Source organism: Arachis duranensis, chromosome 6, assembly GCF_000817695.3.
Source record: "Arachis duranensis cultivar V14167 chromosome 6, aradu.V14167.gnm2.J7QH, whole genome shotgun sequence".
NCBI lineage: Eukaryota > Viridiplantae > Streptophyta > Magnoliopsida > Fabales > Fabaceae > Arachis > Arachis duranensis.
The window spans coordinates 93,256,517-93,277,929 of NC_029777.3; the positions used below are offsets into that span (position 1 = coordinate 93,256,517).

At 36.4% G+C, this 21,413-nt stretch overlaps 1 non-coding gene and 1 pseudogene across 1 annotated transcript; one reads left to right on the top strand and one right to left on the bottom strand.

Moving 5' to 3' along the window:
• Positions 1–3,985: 3,985 nt before the first annotated feature.
• LOC127748510 (MDIS1-interacting receptor like kinase 2-like) overlaps positions 3,986–21,413 on the bottom strand; it is a 48,685-nt pseudogene continuing 31,257 nt past the window's right edge.
• On the top strand, positions 13,083–13,186 carry LOC127739790 (small nucleolar RNA R71). Its single transcript, XR_008000532.1, has one exon. It is a non-coding gene; the product is annotated as a small nucleolar RNA R71 (small nucleolar RNA).

Sequence of the window (21,413 nt, forward strand, 5' to 3'; positions counted from 1 at the left end):
ACAAGAGAACACAAGAGAAAGGAAGCTTTGGTGGAAAGAACACTTTATTGCTCAAGTGTTTGTTACAAATGATTCACACACCCCCAAACTCTAACTTTCACCCCTATTTATAGCCATCCACCTCCTCAATGGATGGTTAGGATTAAATCTAATCAACGGTCCAGATTAATCATCCAGAACCTTCTTTACAAATATCTATCCTACCACAACTCTCTAAATGTTTCTAGATTATTCCATACCACTCTTTATACTTTTATATACATCTATACTCTTCTAGAATACTCTATGACCTTCCAGAGTCTTCTAGAACCTTCTAGAATATTCCGGAACCTTCTAGGACATTCTAGAACGTTTCGGAACCATCTAGAGTATTCTCAAACACTCCAGAAAACTATACAAACACTGTTAAATCTAACCTTCTATACAAACACTGTTAATTTTACTAGTTTGTGAGATAGAATGGCAAGATCTTAAGTTTGGTGTATTGCAACCAATTAAGGAATCTTCTTTAAAAGAACAATAGTCAGGTAAACTCTGACTTCATGCCCACTTCTTAAGAAAAGTTAAAGGAATTGTATGAAAGGTTTATATGCCATATTGCAGCAAGTTCCTTGTGTAATACACCTATGAAATTGTTATAACTAAGATCCAACGTATCTAGTATAGAATTCTCTCTAACCATAACTGGGACCTCACAGTGAAGCAAATTATGACTAAGGTTGAGGTTAACAACACAACTAGCTTGGGAAGTAATGCTTCCATTCAACAAGTTGTAGCTTAAGTCTAGTATTACTAATGCTGAGGAACAAAAATCAATAGGAAATGGAATAGATCATATTAGCTTGTTGTGAGAGAGATCCAAATATGAAATACTTGTGTTTGCAAAATTTGATGGTATTGTACCAAACAATTGATTTGATGAGAGAAGTAAAGAATGCAAGTTGGCAAGTGGAAAAAGTTGTGGAGGAATAACACCGGATAATTTATTATGAGAAAGATCTAATACCATTAGATTATGCAAATTTATAAAATGTGAAAGAATAGAACCACTAATTTGAATTAGTTCTATGTACAGCTCTTGCAACTGAGTTAAAGGAAGAGAGAGTTCATTCTTTAATAGACCAAAAGAAGAAGGAATGACGCAAATAAGAAAATTAAAAGAAATATCAAGGTGCTTGACAAACCCCATTTGTAGGGTTTATCTTGTATTGAATTTAGGGGATTTTATCACCTTTTACCCACATTAATGAAATAGCATGGTTTTGTATATTCTCCTTTAATTGTGCTTAAGAGTGAAAACATGCTTTTTAGGACTTAAAATAGCTAAATCTAATTCTCCTTGATTCCATTAGATGCCTTGATATGTTTGTTAAGTGATTTCAGATTTAGGAGGCAAAGATTGGATCAAGGGAATGAAGAAAGAAAGCATGAAAAGTTGGAGAACTCATGAAGAAATGAAAGAACCGGAAAGCTGTCAAGCCGACCTCTTCGCACTTAATTGACCATAACTTGAGCTACAGAGGTCCAAATGATGCGGTTCCAGTTGGGTTGGAAAACTAACATCCGGGGCTTCGAAATGATATACATTTTGCCATATGTTGCTTCGCGTTCAGGGGCGCGCACGCGCACTTTGCGCGCGCGCCGATTCTGTCCGTGGCCCACTTTAATGAAATCGTCCCCAGCGGTTTTAGGAGCCATGTGGGCCCAATCCAACTCATTTCTGATGCTATTTAAGTCAAGTATTGAAGGGGAATCAAGATACTTTTAGATACTTTTGATCATTAGTCATAGTTTTAGTAGTTAGAAGTAGTTTTTAGAGAGAGAAGCTCTCACTTCTCTCTAGAATTAGGAATAGGATTAGGATTAGTTCTTAGATCTAGGTTTTAATCTTTGCTTTCTTCTACTTCTACATCTCAATTCCTTGTTGTTACATTCATTCTTCTTCTATTCTTTTGTTGTAATTTCCACACTTTGGTTCTTCTTTCTATCCCTATCCTCTTGTTGTAATTTCTCTTATTTTGTTTCTAGGTTTTGTAATTGAGATATTGTTGTTCTTTTGTTTTCTTTTAATAATGCAATTTGAGATAATTCATGTGAATGTGATGTTGTTGATTGTTGTTTTGTTAATTCTTTGTAATTATTGGTTGTTGATTCCTTTTATTCTTACAAACAAAAATGCTTTCTTTCATTACCCTCCAAGTGTTTGATGAAATGCTTGAGAGGATGTTAGAGTACATAACTCACTTGACTTTCCTTTGTTAATTGATTTAAGGATGACTAAGTGGGATTAATCCTTGCAACTACCATACTTGTGGCTAGTGATAATGATGAAGACCCTTGACAACCAAATCTTGCCAAGACCATTTTGTTAATAAAGTTTTCTTACCATTTACTATTCATTTTTCTCATCTAAAACCCCAAAATAAATAAATCCATAACCAATAACAAGAACACTACCCTGCAAGTCCTTTGAGAGACGACCCGAGGTTTAAATACTTCGGTTTATAGATTTTAGGGGTTTGTACTTGTGACAAACAAATTTCTGTATGAGAGGATTATTGTTGGTTTAGAGACTATACTTCGACGAGATTTCATTTGTAAAATTCTAAACCGTCAAAAATCCATTCGTCAGTGCTTTAAGTTGAGTGAGATTTGAAAGTGTTGGAGGCAGCTCACCATGATGATTATTATGGGACAGATCAAGATAAGAAAGCTTAGTGAGAGTACCAATTTTTTTGGAGATGCTTCTGTTAAGCCTCATGCTATAAAGATCCAGAGAGACCAAAATACTAATATTTTTTTTCTAATAAATACTTGAAGGATTTAGTGAGTCATGCCGAAAAATAGGCTGGGACTGTTATGCCTGATGGAGAAAAATATTGGGGATTGATCTGTATATTAATTTTTTTAAGGACTAAAATATTCGGTTTTAAAATCCTTAATGGCTGATTTGGGTAATTACTCTGGAGAATAGAGATTAATTTGTCTAACAGAGTAAAATTTTGGGGATATTTTTGTGTATTAATTTATTTTGAGACTAAAATATTAGCTTTTTTTTACCCAAGTTGGGTTGGTCTAGTGGTTAGCTCACTAATCTGCTTAAATAAGTGTCAGGGATTCGAATCCTGTTATGTGCATGCAACAACCCATTAGCTAACAGCAAAACCTTAAATCGAGCTCAGTACGTCGTCGGATTAGTCCTTAACTTGTTGAGCTGGAGGTACCGTGAGAAACAAAAAATGTTCGCTTTTAAAATCTTTGAGACTGAATTGGATAATTACTCGTAAAAAAATTAATTGCTTAAATAATAACAATTCCTTACCTTATTCATCCTCTAATCAGCAGTTGTTTTCACTATTGTTATCTCCCCAGAGATTATAGTGAAAACAGAGGAATTTGTGCAAGTTATTATATTTGCCTATTCAAGGATTGTAATTAAACAACTTTTCACAAAAATGAACAATGTGATCAAGAAAAAAAACAATATTTACTATACACAAAAGTCATATTGAGATGTTAAAACTGAAAAAAAAATTACTTAACTAGTAAAATGATCAATTTTAATCGAGTATCTTTATGCTTGGATACAGTATTTGACATACAACAAGGGCTAAGAGAAACGTCAAAGCTGAAAACTTCACTTTAACCAATATAAATTAACCTTCAATATGCTTGGTTGTCATGTGTTTCACAAAAAAAAAAAATGGAAGTAAAAAAATCGGCACCAAGAGAAAAGGTAAAAGATAGGTTAGACGAGAATCCAACTAAGTACTATTATAAGAGACTAATAGCACTTCATTTGGCTGCATGCAAAGATTAAATTCAATATAAAAAAGCCTACATTTATTCTTAAAACAAACAACATTTTTTTCATGTTTAAACAACACAAGATGCAATAATAAAAGGAAGAACAAGATTTACATTATTATTAAGCTTAGCTTAAACAACTCATGCACAATTGAAATAAAATATATCTCTTAAGCTATCAACTGATAAACTGAAATTTTTTAGAAAATGACAATGTCAATGATAATTGTTCAAAATTAGAAAGTTCATATGCCACTTGCGGCATTGATGGTCTTGACTTTAGACAGAGCGCAAGCATGCCAATGCCAATGTTAGTACTTGAATTATTGTTTGAGTGTCTCTTTAATTTGACATAATGGTAAGCAGATGTGTGAATCCAAGAGATCTTTTATCATTATGTTTTTGTTAGACAAGTTGAACAGTGACAATATTTGATCTTCTGGACATCTTCTTATTAATGTTTCCAATGCCACCACTCCAAAGCTATAAACATCACACTTTTCTGTCACAGTCATTGTATAGGCCAATTTTACAGCACAGACCAAGAATGGTGTCAATGAACCCAATTTCTATCTATATTCAAGAACTAAATCTATTTAATAAAATATCAAAAGATTTTACAAGAAAACATCACCTGGTACAAGTATCCATATATTCCAACTTATAATGTTTGATTTGAAGAATCAAGATCAAGAAGTCTAGCAGTTCCGAAGTCCAAGACAATAATATGCAACTCTGAGTTCAACAAAATATTGTTGCTTGTTACATCTCTATGAAACTATCGATGGGAAACAGTCATGATGCATGTAAGCCAAAGCATTAGCTGTTCCACTAATGATATTCACCTTTTTGCTCCAACTTAGATTCTTAGCTTCATCATCATCTGTCATGGCCTAAACCAAGCCATGACTGGCGCTCAAGGGACAAGTCCCTCAACAAGCCAAACAACCAAATTTTCAGAAAAATGGACATAATCATCTCTATTTCTAGAATCTTACCAACATGAATATTATCTTTCTATATCAATAGAAAACATCCATTTCCAAGGACAACAACAACAAAATATTCCAATTATATCCACAACCCAACATGTCAAAAGTCACATCATATATATTAAGTTGATAACTAAAGTATATAGTTAAATCTATATGTTTTACATAACCAAGTCATACTTACTATCTAAATAGTTCGAGATTTAAAATAACATAACCCATACGAAGACCCTGTCTGTGACATATAGAGCATTGACAAACTCTAGTTTTTTGCATGAAGGTTCCATTACATATCACATAGCCCTTAGAAAGAAGAAGGGCTCACCAAAATGAATAAGATCTACTGTGGGACAGGTGAAATGGAACCTGAAATGACACCTGTATCTGAAAAATATAAAAATATGATAGGGTGAGTTTTGCAACTTAGTAAGCAAACATTATATCTATAACCCACATGAGATAATACAAATTTTATCTTGAAAGTTATATTTCTTTTTAGAGATGAAAAATTCATGTTAATTAATTATGCAAACAAATAGATAAATAGTTAAGCGAATGAACTGAAATGGGAGTTCTCATTCCAGAAGTCAAATCAAATCAAATATTACACACTTAGGACAGCTCCACCTCTAAGCTTTAAGGGTAGCCCCTTCCTCTAGTGTGCCCATACGTATAACAGATCCAACGTCTACCCTACACGTTGGGCTAGCAATATCCCTGCTAGCTAAAGTCTGAGTTAGATGCATCTAAGTTAACGTCATAACTGTTGCTAACTACGGTTTTCTAGTCAGAGTCTCCCAAACCAATCCAAATTAAATCACTTATAACAATTTCTAATACTTATAACATATTACTAAATTTCATAATAAATCAAATATATATAAAAATGCATACTAAAATTTAATTAAATTTGAATAAAGTCAAGTAAAAAAACATGTATGCTTTATAAAATATATAAATATCATTTCGTGTATATTTTTTATAAAATTTTAAGTTTTTCACAAATCAATATTTATTTCAAAAATTCAAAAGTCACAATAATCAAATATTTTCAAACTCTAAATAGAATGATTCAATTTAAATGTTTATAATAATACACTTAAAAATAATTATATACATAATATTAACTCACAACTTGGTTCTAAAGAACTGGAAGCAACTCTAACCGTGCCACCGAGCTACCACTTGATGTCCAATAACTTTACAACTCTAGAAATATAAAAATAATAATATTTGTAAGCTAACAATGTTGTCAATTAATAAAATTTTACTCAATTTGATAGAAGTCCCAAATTTTTTAACCCTAATAACCCTAATTCAAAGTTATGCATACCCTAAATATAGGGGTGACAAAAATTGGAGATATAGCTAATTATTGAGTCAAAGAGTTATCTTGAAGCCTCAATAAAAATCGGAACTCAAAAGTTCAATGCTTCCTTCACTCATTAAGTTGAAATTCCATTATTTGAGGGTTTTAAGAAAATGAGATTTTGAATAAATAGAGATAGAGTAGAGAAGAAAAAGGAAGAAAGATGATGAATTTGAGTTTGATATATTGGGTGGTTGGTTGCAAAGAGACGAGATAAGGAAAGATGAGAAAATGTAGTTGGAAAGAGAAGGAAAGAGAGGGTTTTAAATTTTGTTTTTGGGAAGAAATGAAAAGAAAATGAAAGACAGAAGGGGGAGTCAAGAGATAGGAGAATAGAGACAAGGAATATTTAAGTGGGGATATGGTACACGAAATCGTGAGTTCACACTTTTCTCATAACTCCGCGCAGCTGACCAGCAAGTGCACTGGGTCGTCCAAGTAATATCTTATGTGAATAAGGGTCGATCCCACAGAGATTGTCGGCTTGAAGCAAGTTATGGTCATCTTGTAAATCTCAGTCAGGCGGATTCAAATGGTTATGAAGTTTTGCTGATTAAAAAAGAAATAAAACATAAAATAGGAAAGAGATACTTATGTAATTCATTGGTGGGAATTTCAGATAAGCGTATGGAGATGCTTTGTTCCCTCTGAGCCTCTGCTTTCCTATTCTCCTCATCCAATCATAAGTACTCCCTTCCATGGCAAGCTGTATGTTGGTGGATCATCGTTGTCAATGGCTACCATCCGTCCTCTCAGTGAAAACATATCCACTACGGTTTCCCGTATGGCTAATCAGGTGTCAGTTCTCGATCGTGTTGGAATAAGATCCAGTGATCCTTTTGCACACTGTCACTGCGCCCAACAGTCACAAGTTTGAAGCTCGTCACAGTCATCCCATCCCAGATCCTACTCAGAATACCACAGACAAGGTTTAGACTTTCCGGATCTCAAGAATGCTGCCAATTGATTCTAGTTTATACCATGAAGACTCTGATCTCATGGAATAGAAGGCTCTGTTGTCAGGAGAGGCAACCATGCGTCGTGAACTAGGAGGCCAAGAGATACACACTCAAGCTCTCACAGATAGAACGGAGGTGGTTGTTAGGCACGCATTCATAAGGGAGGATGATGATGAGTGTCACAGATCATCACATCCATCAGGTTGAAGTACGAGTAAATATCTTAGAACAAGAATAAGCGTGAATTGAATAGAAAAACAATAGTACTTTGCATTAATTCATGAGGAACAACAGAGCTCCACACCTTAATCTATGAGGTGTAGAAACTCCACCGTTGAAAATACATAAGTGATGAATGTCCAGGCATGGCCGAATGGCCAGCCCCCAAAACGTGATCAAGAGATCAAAAGTGATCCAAAGATAGTCTCAAAAATGATCTAGAGATATGAATACAATAGTAAAAGGTGCTATTTATACTAAACTAGTAAACTAGGTTTACAGAAAATGAGTAACTAAGTGTAGATAGTGCAGAAATCCACTTCCGGGCCCCACTTGGTGTGTGTTTGGGCTGAGCATTAAAGATTTCACGTGCATAGACTCTTCTTGGAGTTTAAACACCAGTTTTGATGCCATTTAGGACGTTTAACTCCAGCTTTGGTGCCAGTTCTGGCGCTTTACGCCAGAAAATGGTCTCTAGTGGGAGTTTGGACGCCAGTTTGGGCCATCAAATCTCGGGCAAAGTATGGACTATTATATATTTCTGGAAAGTCCAAGATGTCTACTTTCCAACGCAATTGGGAGCGTACCGATTGGACTTCTGTAGCTCCAGAAAATCTATTTCGCGTACAGGAGGGTCAGAATCCAACAGCATCTGTAGTCCTTTCTCAGCCTCTGAATCAGATTTTTGCTCTGGTTCCTCAATTTCAGCCAGAAAATACCTGAAATCATAGAAAAATACACAAACTCGTAGTAAAGTCCAGAAATGTAATTTTTGCATAAAAACTAATAAAAATATACTAAAAAACAACTAAAAGATATTAAAAACTATGTAAAAACAATGCCAAAAAGCGTATAAATTATCCACTCATCACAACACCAAACTTAAATTGTTACTTGTCCCCAAGCAACTGAAAACAAAATAGGATAAAAAGAAGAGAATATACAATAAATCTCAAAATATCAATGAAACTTAGTCCCAATTAGATGAGCGGGACTAGTAGCTTTTTGCCTCTGAACAGTTTTGGCACCTCACTTTATCCTTTGAAGTTCAGAATGATTGGCATCCATTAGGAACTCAGAATTTAGATAGTATTGTTGATTCTCCTAGTTCAGTATGTTGATTCTTGAACACAGCTACTTTATGAGTCTTGGCCGTGACCCTAAGCATCTTGCTTTCCAGTATTACCACCGGATACATGAATGCCACAAACACATAACTGGGTGAACCTTTTTAGATTGTGACTTAGCTTTGTTAGAGTCACCAGTTAGAGGTGTCCAGAGTTCTTAAGCACACTCTTTTGCTTTGGATCACGACTTTAACCACTCAGTCTCAAACTTTTCACTTGGACCTTCATGACATAAGCACATGGTTAGGGACAGCTTGATTTAGCCGCTTAGGCCAGGATTTTATTCCTTTGGGCCCTCCTATCCACTGATGCTCAAAGCCTTGGATCCTCTTTACCCTTGCCTTTTGGTTTAAAGGGCTATTGACTTTTTCTACTTGCTTTTTCTTTTTCTTTTTTTTTTCTTTTAATTTTTGCCACTTTTTTTTCGCAAGCTTTATTATTCACTGCTTTTTCTTGCTTCCAGAATCAATTTTATGATTTTTTAGATCATCAATAATATTTCTCTTTTTTTTCATCATTCTTTCAAGAGCCAACAAATTTAACATTCATAAACCTTACTATAAAAAATATGCACTATTCAAACATTCATTCAGAAAACAAAAAGTATTGCCACCACATCAAAATAATTAAACTAATTTCAAGATAAAATTTAAAATTCATGTACTTCTTGTTCTTTTGTAATTAGGAACATTTTTCATTTAAGAAAGGTGAAGGATTCATGGAATTATTCATAGCTTTAAGACATAGACACTAGACACTAATGATCATGTAATGAAGCTAAAACATAGTCAAATATAAAGCATAAAAATTGAAAAATAAGAACAAGGAAATTAAAAAACAGGTCCACCTTAGTGATGGCGGCTAGTTCTTCCTCTTGAAGATCTTATAGAGTGCTTGAGCTCCTCAATGTCTCTTCCTTGCCTTTGTTGTTCTTCCCTTATGGCTCTTTAGTATTCTCTAATTTCATGGAGGATAATGGAATGCTCTTGGTGCTCCATCCTTAGTTGCTCCATATTGGAACTCAAATCTCCTAGAGAAGTGTTGAGTTATTCCCAATAGTTGTGTGGAGGAAAATGCATCCCTTGAGGTATCTCAGGGATTTCTTGATGAGGGACTTCCTCATGCGTTTGTTGAGGTCCATGAGTGGGCTCTCTTGTTTGCTCCATCCTCTTTTTAGTGATGGGCTTGTCCTCTTCAATGAGGATGTCTACCTCTATGACAATTCTAGCTAAACTGCATAGGTGATAAATGAGATGAGGAAAGGCTAACCTTGCCAAAGTGGAGGGCTTGTCAGCCACTTTGTACAGTTCTAGAGGTATGATCTCATGAACTTCCACTTCCTCTTTAATCATGATGCTATGGATCATGATGGCCCGATCCACAGTTACTTCGGATCGGTTGCTAGTAGGAATGATAGAGCGTTGGATGAACTCCAACCATCCTCTGGCCACAGGCTTAAGGTCAAGCCTTCTTAGTTGAACCGGCTTGCCTTTGGAGTCTCTCTTCCATTGGGCTCCTTCCATATAGATGTCCATGAAAACTTGGTCCAACCTTTGATCAAAGTTGACCATTCTTGTGAAAGGATGAAGATCTCCTTGCATCATTGGCAAGTTGAACGCCAACCTCACATTTTTTGGACTGAAATCTAAGTATTTTTCCCGAACCATTGTGAGCCAATTCTTTGGGTTCGGGTTCATACTTTGATCATGGTTCTTGGTGATCCATGCATTAGCATAGAACTCTTGAACCATTAAGATTCCGACTTGTTGAATGGGATTGGTGAGAGTTTCCCATACTCTTCTCCTAATCTCATGTCGGATCTCTGGATATTCACTCCTTTTAAGCTTGAAGGGGACCTCGGGGATCACTTTCTTCTTGGCCACAACTTCATAGAAGTGGTCTTGATGGACCTTTGAGATGAACCTCTCCATCTCCCATGACTCAGAGGTGGAAGCAATTGTCTTCCCCTTCTTCTTTCTAGAGGTTTCTCCAGTCTTAGGTGCCATTAATGGTTATTAAAAACAAAAAGCAACACTTTTTCCAACACCAAACTTAAAATGTTTGCTCATCCTCGAGCAAGAGAAGAAAGAAGGGAGGAGAAGATGAAGAAAATGGAGGAGATGGAGAGGTGTGAGTGGTTCAGCCAAGGGGGAAGAACTGTTTATGATGTGTGAAAATGAAGGAGGGATGAGGGGTTTATATAGGAGTGGAGAGAGGGGTAGGGTTCGTGTATTAGGGGTTGGGTTTGGGAGGGAAAGGATGTGAATTTGAATATTGAGGTAGGTGGGGTTTTTGGGGAAAAGTGGGTGGATGTGAGTGGTGAAGAGGTGATGGTGAAGAGAGATAGAGGTGATTGGTGAAGGGTATTTGGAGAAGGGTGTTATTGGAATGTGTGAAGAAAAGAGAGAGAGTGAGTTGAGGCAGGTGGGGATCCTGTGGGGTCCACAGATCCTGAGGTGTCAAGGATTTCTCATCCCTGCACCATTCTGGCGTGTAAACGCCCTTTGAATGCTAATCCTGGCATTTAAACGCCAGGCTGATGCCCTTTTCTGGCGTTTAAACGCCAGTCTGCCTGCCAGTTCTGGCGTTTAAATGCCCAAAATGGTGCTAGGATGGGCGTTTAAACGCCCATTTTTTCTACCTTTACTGGCGTTTAAACGCCAGTTTGCCTGCCAGTTCTGGCATTTAACTCCCAGAATGGTGCCAGGCTGGGCGTTAAACGCCCATTTTGGTATCCTTGCTGGCATTTAAACGCTAGTAAGCTCTTCCTCCAGGGTGTGCTATTTTTTATGCTGTTTTTTATTTTGCTTTAATTTTTGTAGTTGTTTTTGTGACTCCACATGATCATCATCCTAAAGAAAACATAAAATAACAATGGAAAATAAAATGAATGAGTAAGTAATATAGATAAATAAAATTGGGTTGTCTCCCAATAAGCGCTTCTTTAATGTCAATAACTTGACAGGAAGCTCTTACAGAGCTTCACAGGTGCTCAGAGCATGATTGTGGCCTCCCAACACCAAACTTAGAGTTTGAATGTGGGAGCTTTGCTTGACTCTACATGGAGAGAATTGAATGAAGCTTTTCATGCTTCTTCCCCATGTTTACAGAAGAAGATCCTTGTACCTTAAACACAAGGTAGTCCTCATTCACCTTAAGAACTAGCTCTCCTCTGTCTACATCAATCACAGCCTTTGCTGTGGCTAGGAAGGGTCTTCCAAGGATGATGGATTCATCCTCATCCTTCCCAGTGTCTAGGATTATGAAATCAGCAGGGATGTAAAGGACTTCAACCTTTACCAAGCCATCCTTTACAAATCTATAAGCCTGTTTCTTTGATATGTCTGCCATCTCTAGTGAGATTCTTGCAGCTTGTACCTCAAAGATCCCTAGTTTCTCCATTACAGAGAGTGGCATGAGGTTGATACTTGATCCTAGGTCACACAGAGCCTTTTCAAAGGTCATGGTGCCTATGGTGCAAGGTATCAAGAACCTTCCGGGATCCTTTTTCTTTTGAGGTAACTTCAGCTGAACCAATGCACTTAGTTCATTGATGAGCAATGGAAGTTCATCTTCCCTAGTCTCATTACCAAATAATTTGGCATTCAGCTTCATGATTACTCCTAGATATTGAGTAACTTACTCTTCAGTAACATTTTCATCCTCTTCAGAGGAAGAATATTCATCAGAACTCATGAATGGTAATAGTAGGTTCAGTGGAATCTCTATGGTCTCTAGATGAGCCTCAGATTCCTGTGGTTCCTCAATAGAGGACTCCTTGTAGTCCAGTGGACGTCCCATGAGGTCTTCCTTACTGTGAATCACATCCTCCTCCTCTTCTATAGGTTCGACCATTTTGGTTGTATTAATGGCCTTGCACTCTCTTTTTGGATTCTCTTCTGTATTGCTTGGGAGAGTACTAGGAGAAGTTTTAGTAATTCTTTTACTCAGCTGACCCACTTGTGCCTCCAAATTTCTTATGGAAGACCGTGCCTCAGTCATGAAACTGAGGGTGGTCTTAGATAGATCAGAGACTATGTTTGCTAAGCTAGAAAGGCTTTGCTCAGAATTCTCTATCTATTGCTAAAAAGATTATGGGAAAGGCTTGCTATTGCCAAACCTGTTTCTCCCACCTTTATTATTATTGAAGCCTTGTTGAGGCTACTATTGATCCTTCCATGAGAAATTTGGGTGATTCCTCCATGAAGGATTATAGGTGTTTCCATAGGATTCTCCCATGTAATTCACCTCTTCCATTGCAGGATTCTCAGGGTCATAAGCTTCTCCTTCAGAGGAGGCATCTTTAGCTTGCAATCCAGTTAGACTCTGAGAAATCATATTGACTTCTTGAGTCAATATTTTGTTCTGAACCAATATGGCATTCAGAGTATCAATCTCAAGAACTCTTTTCTTCTGAGTCATCCCATTATTCATAGGATTTCTTTCAGAAGTGTACATGAACTGGTTATTTGTAACCATCTCAATGAGTTCCTAGGCTTCTGCAGGTATTTTCAGATGAAGAAATCCACCAGCAGAGTGGTCTAATGACATCTTGGATAACTCAGACAGACCATCATAGAATATACATATGATGCTCCATTCTAGAAACATGTCAGAAGGACACCTTTTGGTTAATTGCTTGTATCTTTTCCAAGCTTCATAGAGGAATTCACCTTTCTTCTGTCTGAAGGTTTGGACATCCAATCTGAGCTTACTCATCTTTTGAGGTGGAAAGAATTTGGTTAAGAAAGTATTGACCAGCTTGTCCCAAGAGTCCAGGTTTTCTCTAGGTTGTGAGTCCAACCATGTCCTAGCTCTGTCTCTCACAGCAAAGGGGAAAAGCATAAGTCTGTAGACCTCGGGATCAACCCTATTGGTCTTAACAGTATCACAGATCTGCAAGAATTCAGATAAAAACTGATGAGGATCTTCTAATGGAAGTCCATGAAACTTGCAGTTCTGCTGTATTAGAGAAACTAATTGAGGCTTAAGCTCAAAGTTGTTTGCTCCAATGGCAGGAATTGAGATGCTTCTTCCATAGAAGTTGGAAGTTGTTGCAGCATAGTCACCAAGCATCTTCCTTGAATTGTTGTTATTATTTTCGGCTGCAATGTCTTCTTCTTTTTCAAAAATTTCTGTCAGGTCCTCTCCAGAGAGTTGTGCTTTAGCTTCTCTTAGCTTCCTCTTCAGAGCCCTTTCAGGTTCAGGATCGGCTTCAACAAGAATATCCTTATCCTTGTTCCTGCTCATGTGAAAAAGAAGAGAACAGAAAAGAAGAGGAATCCTCTATGTCACAGTATAGAGATTTCTTTATGTGAGTAGAAGAAGAGAAGAAGAGAAGAATGAGGTAGAGAGAACATAAACAGAATTTGAACACAGAGAGGGAGAGAGGGTTCGAATTTTAAGAAGAAGAGAAGTGTTAGTAATTAAATAAATAAATAGAAAGAGATGAGAGAGAGAAGAAATTCGAAAATTAATTAGAAGAAAAGAAAAGAAAAATATTTTTGTTTTTATTTTAAATATTAGTTAATATTCAAAAATTAAGAAAGGAATAAAATAAAATTAGAGTTTAAAACAATTAGTTAGTTAAAAAGATTTTTGAAAATAGGAAGGTGATTTTCGAAAATGAGAAGTGAAAAAGTAGTTAGGTGGTTTTGAAAAAGATAAGAAAAAGATAAGAAATAGTAAGTTTTAAAAAGATAAGAAGTTATAAAAAGATTTTGAAATTAAAATTTGAAAAAGATATGATTTAAAAAAGATTTGATTGAAAAAGGTATCTTTAAAAAGATATGATTGAAAAAAAGAAATTAAAAAGATTTAATTTTTAAAATTAAAATTGATGACTTGACTAACAAGAAACTAAAAGATATGATTCTAGAATTTAAAGATTGAACCTTTCTTAACAAGAAAGTAACAAACTTGAAATTTTTTGATCAAATCCTTAATTGTTTAGCAAGGTTTTCAAAAATATGAAATAAAAACAAGAAAAAAATTTTGAAAATCAATTTTTAAAATTTTTGAAAATATTAAGAAGAAAAATGAAGAAGATTTGATTTTTGAAAAATATTTGAAAAGATAGAATTTTTTTAAATTGAAATTTTGACTTGACTAATAAGAAACAACTAAATTTTTAAAAATTTTTGACTAAGTCAACCCAAAAATTTTAAAATTTATGAGTGAAATAAGAAAAAGATATTTTTTTTGAATTTTAATGAGGAAAGAGAGAAAAACAAAAAAATTGACTCAAAACATAAAAATTTTGAATCAAAACCAATGATGCATGCAAGAACACTTTGAATGTCAAGATGAACGCCAAGAACATTTTGAAGATCATGATGAACATCAAGAACACATTTTTGAAAATTTTTTAAGAAAAAAAACACATGCAAGACACCAAACATAAAATTTTTTTAACTTTTGACTCTAAAAATTCGAAAATGCATATGAAAAATAAGAAAAGACACAAAAAAAGAAAATCACAAGATCAAACAAAGACAATCATCAAGAACAACTCGAAGATCAAGAAGAACATATGCATGAGTTTTCTAAAAATGCTAAAAGAATAAAAACATGTAATTGACACCAAACTTAAAATTTGACTCTAGACTCAAACAAGAAACACAAAAATTTTTTATTTTATGATTTCATTAAATATATATATATATTATAATTTTTCAATTTTTTTTAGGAAAAATCAAAAAAGAAGAGAAAAATTTTTTTGAAAGATTTTTGAAAACTTTTTGAATAAAATAAAGGTTGAAACAAGAAGAAAATTGCCTAATCTGAGCAACAAGATGAACCGTCAGTTGTCCAAACTCGAATAATCTCCGGCAACAGCGTCAAAAACTTGATACACGAAATCGTGAGTTCACACTTTTCTCACAACTCCGCGCAGCTAACCAGCAAGTGCACTGGGTCGTCCAAGTAATACCTTACGTGAGTAAGGGTCGATCCCACGGAGATTGTCGGCTTGAAGCAAGCTATGGTCATCTTGTAAACTTCAGTCAGGCGGATTCAAATGGTTATGAGGTTTTGTTGATTAAAAAAGAAATAAAACATAAAATAGGATATAGATACTTATGCAATTCATTGGTGGGAATTTTAGATAAGCGTATGGAGATGCTTTGTTCCCTCTAAGCCTCTGCTTTCCTATTGTCCTCATCCAATCATGCGTACTCCCTTCCATGGCAAGCTGTATGTTGGTGGATCACCGTTGTCAATGGCTACCATCCGTCCTCTCAGTGAAAACATATCCGCTACGGTTTTCTGCATGGCTAATCAGCTGTCGGTTCTCGATTGTGTTGGAATAAGATCCATTGATCCTTTTGCACACTGTCACTGCATCCAACAGTCATGAGTTTGAAGCTCGTCACAGTCATCCCATCACAGATCCTACTCAGAATACCACAAACAAGGTTTAGGCTTTCTGGATCTCAAGAATGCTGCCAATTGATTCTAGCTTATACCACGAAGACTGTGATCTCACGGAATGGAAGGCTCTGTTGTCAGGAGAGGCAACCATGCGTTGTGAACCAGGAGGCCAAGAGATACACACTCAAGCTCTTGCAGATAGAACGGAGGTGGTTGTCAGGCACACATTCATAAGGGTGGATGATGATGAGTATCACGGATCATCACATCCATCAGGTTGAAGTACGAGTGAATATCTTAGAACAAGAATAAGCGTGAATTGAATAGAAAAATAATAGTACTTTGTATTAATTCATGAGGAAAAGCATATCTCCACACCTTAATCTATGAGGTGTAGAAACTCCACCGTTGAAAATACATAAGTGATGAAGGTCCAGGCATGGCCAAATGGCCAGCCCCCAAAACATGATCAAGAGATCAAAAGTGATCCAAACATAGTCTCAAAAATGATCTAGAGATATGAATACAATAGTAAAAAGAGTCTATTTATACTAAACTAGTAAACTAGGTTTACAAAAAATGAGTAACTAAGTGTAGATAGTGCAGAAATCCACTTCTGGGGCTCACTTGGTGTGTGTTTGGGCTGAGCATTGAAGCTTTCACGTGCATAGGATCTTCTTGGAGTTTAAACGCCAGTTTTGGTGCCAGTTTGGGCGTTTAACTCCAACTTTGGTGCCAGTTCTGACGTTTTACGCTAGAAAAGAGTCTCTGGTGGGCGTTTGGACGCCCATTTGGGCCATCAAATTTCGGGCAAAGTATGGACTATTATACATTTCTAGAAAGCCCAATATGTCTACTTTCCAACGCAATTGAGAACGCACCGATTGGGCTTCTGTAGCTCCAAAAAATCCATTTCGCGTACAGGAGAGTCTGAATCCAACAGCATCTGCAGTCCTTTCTCAGCCTCTGAATCAGATTTTTGCTCAGGTCTCTCAATTTCAGCCAGAAAATACCTGAAATCACAAAAAAATACAAAAACTCATAGTAAAGTCTAGAAATGTGATTTTTGCATAAAAACTAAAAAATATACTGAAAAGTAACTAAAACATTAAAAACTATGTAAAAACAATGGTTACTACATTCTCTCCCCCTTAAGAAATTCGGTCCCCAAATTTGAAAATTATATGATAATTACCTTCAGTCTCAAACAAATACGGATACTTGTTGCGCATGGCATCCTCAACTTCCTAAGTTGCTTCTTCTTTCCGAATGGTTTTTCTAAAAAACTTTCATAGATGCTATCTCTTTAGAACATAGTTTCTTTACTTGGTGATCAACTATAGCCATTGGTTCCTTTTCAAATGATAAATCCTCCCTTAGCTTTATGGCTTGTGGTGTGAGCACATGAGATGTGTCAGAAAGATATTTGCGCAACATTGATACATGAAACACTGGATGGATCATGCGCAATTCAGGCGACAATGCCAAGCGGTAAGCAACTGCACCTTTTCTATCTAATATCTTAAATGGACCATTGTAACAAGGAATAAGCTTGTCTCTTTTCCCAAATCTCATCACTCCTTTCATAGGTGACACTCTAAGAAATACCTGATCACCCACTAAGAACTCTTAGTTATGCCTTCTATTATCAACATAAGCCTTCTGCCTACTCTGAGATGCTAATAAACGTTCTCTTATTAAGAAAACCTTCTCAATTGCATCTTGTACCAAATTTGGTCCCAAAAGCTTAATCTCACCAACCTTAAACCACCTAATAGTCACCTACAACTTCTCCCATAAAGAGTCTCAAATGGTGCCATTTGAATGCTAGCTTGATAACTATTATTATAAGAGAACTCGATCAAAGGTAGATAGCTATCCCAATTTCCACCAAAATTTAGAACACAACCCTTAACTTGTCTTCCAATGTTTGGATCGTCCTTTCTGATTGTCCATAGGTTTGAGCGTAAAAAGTTGTGCTAAGATCCAGAGGAGTTCCTAACATTCTCTAAAAGGATTTCCAAAAATGAGAGGTGAACTAAGGTTGGCGATCAGAAAAATGGACACTGGAATTTCATGTAGTTTAACTATCTCATCAATATAAAGTTGAGCATACCGAACTGCACTAAAAGTTATTTTCACCGAAAGAAAGTGGGCTGATTTCATCATTCTATCCACAATTACCCAAATTGAATCAAAACCCTTAAAGTTACGAGGTAAACCTGTTACAAAATCCCTCATAATCCTTTTCCACTTCCATTCAGGTATCTCAATTTGTTGCAATAATCCAATAGGTCTTTGATGTTCAGCTTTAACTTCTTGGAAAGTTAAGCAATGAGAAACAAAAACTCCTATGTCTTTCTTCATACCTTCCTACCAAAACAATTGTTTTAAATCTTGATACATCTTGTTGGAGCTCGGGTGAACCATGTACTTAGAATTGTGAGCCTCTTCCAAAATAGTTTTCCTCAGGTCGCGGTTGTTTGGCACACATAAGCATTGACCACAACGCAAAACATATTGATCAAGGGAAAACTCTAAGTTATTTCCATTGCGAACATCTTCCATAAGCTTCCTTAACTTTGGGTCATCACTTTGTGCAGACTTATTTTTTGTTCTATCAGAGAAGATTGAGCTCGGACTTGTGCTAAGAAAACTCCTGATTCTCCAAGGTCAAATTGGATTCCACCAGCCTCCAATTGGTGGACTTCTTCAATAATTGGTCTCCTTGCAAGAGTGATACGGGCCAAGCTATCCATAGATTTCCTACTGAGGGCATCCGCCACAATATTTGTCTTTTCAGGATAATACAAAATAGTACAATCGTAATCCTTTAGCAACTCCATCTATCTCCGTTACCTCAAATTTAAATCCTTCTATTGAAATATATACTTCAAACTCTTGTGATCCATATAGATCTCACAGGTCTGACTATAAAGGTAGTGTCTCTAAATCTTCAAAGCAAAAATGACTGTTGCCATTTTCAAGTCATGAGTTGGATAATTCTGCTTATGCTTGTTGAGTTGTCGTGATGCATAGGCAATAACTTGGCCATGCTGCATCAATACACAACCAAGTTCTATTCGAGACGCATCACAGAAGACTGTGAATCTTCTAGACCCAGAAGGTAAAACAAGAACCAGCACTGAGGTTGGACAAGTCTTAAGAGTATGAAACTTTTCTCACAAGCTTCTGACCATTGAAACTTTACATTCTTCTGGGTTAACTTGGTTAATGGTGTAGAAATTCTCGAGAAGTCCTTGATGAATCACCGATAGTAGCCTGCCAACCCTAGAAAGCTATGGATTTCCATCACTGTAGTAGGTCTTGGCCACTTCTGAACAGCTTCAACCTTCTTTAGATCCACTATGATTCCATCTTTTGATACAACATGCCTAAAAAATGTCACTTGATCAAGTCAAAATTCACATTTAGAAAACTTAGCATAAAGCTTGTGATCCCTTAAAGTTTGCAATAATCCTCAAATGATACTCATGCTCCGTAGCACTTTTCGAATACACCAAAATATCATCGATAAAGACGATAACAAAACGATATAAGAAAGGTTTGAAGACTCGATTCATCAAGTCCATGAAAGCCGCGGGCACATTCGTTAGACCAAAGGACATTACTAAGAACTCATAGTGTCCATAACAAGTATGAAAGGTAGTTTTTGGAATGTCTCCCTCTTTTATCTTCAATTGATGGTACCTTGAACGCAGGTCGATATTAGAGAAACAAGTAGCTCCTTGAAGTTGATCAAACAAATTATTAATCCTTAGCAATGGATACTTGTTGCGAACAGTTATCTTATTGAGCTGACGATAGTCCACACATAGTTGCATCGTTTTATCCTTCTTCTTTACGAGTAGAACAGGAGCTCCCCACGGAGAAGTGCTAGGATGAATGAATCATTTCTCTAACATATCCTCCAATTGAACATTTTATTCTCATAACTCAGTTGGAGCTATACGCTAGGGAGGAATGGACAAAGGATGGACTCCTGGAACTAATTCTATGGAAAATTCAACTTTGCCGTCAGGTGGCATCCTTTGTAACTTATCAGGAAACATGTCAGGAAATTCTTTAACTATAGGAACCTGACCAAGACTAGGCACCTCAACATCAACAACTCTAACAACTACCAGAAATCCTTGGTTTTCCTTATCCATCAATTGCATAGCACTCATAGATGAGATGATGCTAGCTAAAGTGGGACAATTGTCACCCTTAAAAACAAAAGGTGAGATACCCGAAATGTCAAACTTTACAATTTTTGAGTAACAACTCACATCAGCATGACAAGCTGCTAACCAATCCATGCCTAGGATAACATCAATGTCTTCCATTGGTTCTAGAAGAATTAAGTCAGCTAATATATCAACCATACTAATTCTAACAACACAAGACCGAAACATGACTTGAACCACTGTGGAGACTGATGAGCGGATAATTTATACGCTTTTTGGCATTATTTTTAGGTAATTTTTAGTAGGATCTAGCTACTTTTAGGGATGTTTTCATTAGTTTTTATGCTAAATTCACATTTCTGGACTTTATTATGAGTTTGTGTGTTTTTCTGTGATTTCGGGTAATTTCTGGCTGAAATTGAGGGACCTGAGCAAAACTCTGATAGAAGGCTGACAAAGGACTGCTGATGCTGTTGATTCTGACCTCCCTGCACTCGAAATGGATTTTCTAGAGCTAAAGAACTTCAAATGGTGTGCACTTAACGGCGTTGGAAAGTAGACATCCAGAGATTTCCAGCAATATATAATAGTCTATACTTTATTCGAGATTAGATGATGCAAACTGGCGCTCAACGCCAGTTCCATGTTGCATTCTGGAGTCAAACGCCAGAAACACGTCACGAACCAGAGTTGAACGCCAAAAACACGTTACAACTTGGCGTTCAACTCCAAAAGAAGCCTCTACGCCTATAAAGCTCAAGCTCAACCCAAGCACACACCAAGTGGGCCCCGGAAATGGATTTCTGTATCAATTACTTACTTCTGTAAACCCTAGTAGCTAGTCTAGTATAAATAGGACATTTTACTATTGTATTAGGGATCTTTGGTCTCGGTTTTATTCCATTATTCATCTTAGGAGACTATTGATCACGTTTTGGGGGCTGGCCATTCAGCCATGCCTGGACCTTCATCACTTATGTATTTTCAACGGTGGAGTTTCTACACACCATAAATTAAGGGTGTGGAGCTCTGTTGTACCTCAAGTTTTAATGCAATTACTACTATTTCCTATTCAATTCAGTTTATTCCTGTTCTAAGATATTCGTTGCACTTAACCACGACGAATGTGATGATCCGTGACACTCATCATCATTCTCACCTATGAACGCGTGACTGACAACCACTTCCGTTCTACCTTAGACCGAACGCATATCTCTTAGATTCCTTAATCAGAATCTTCGTGGTATAAGCTAGAATTGATGGCGGCATTCATGAGAATCCGGAAAGTCTAAACCTTGTCTGTGGTATTCCGAGTAAGATTCAGGGATTGAATGAATGTGACGAGCTTCAAACTCGCGACTGTTGGGCGTGATGACAAA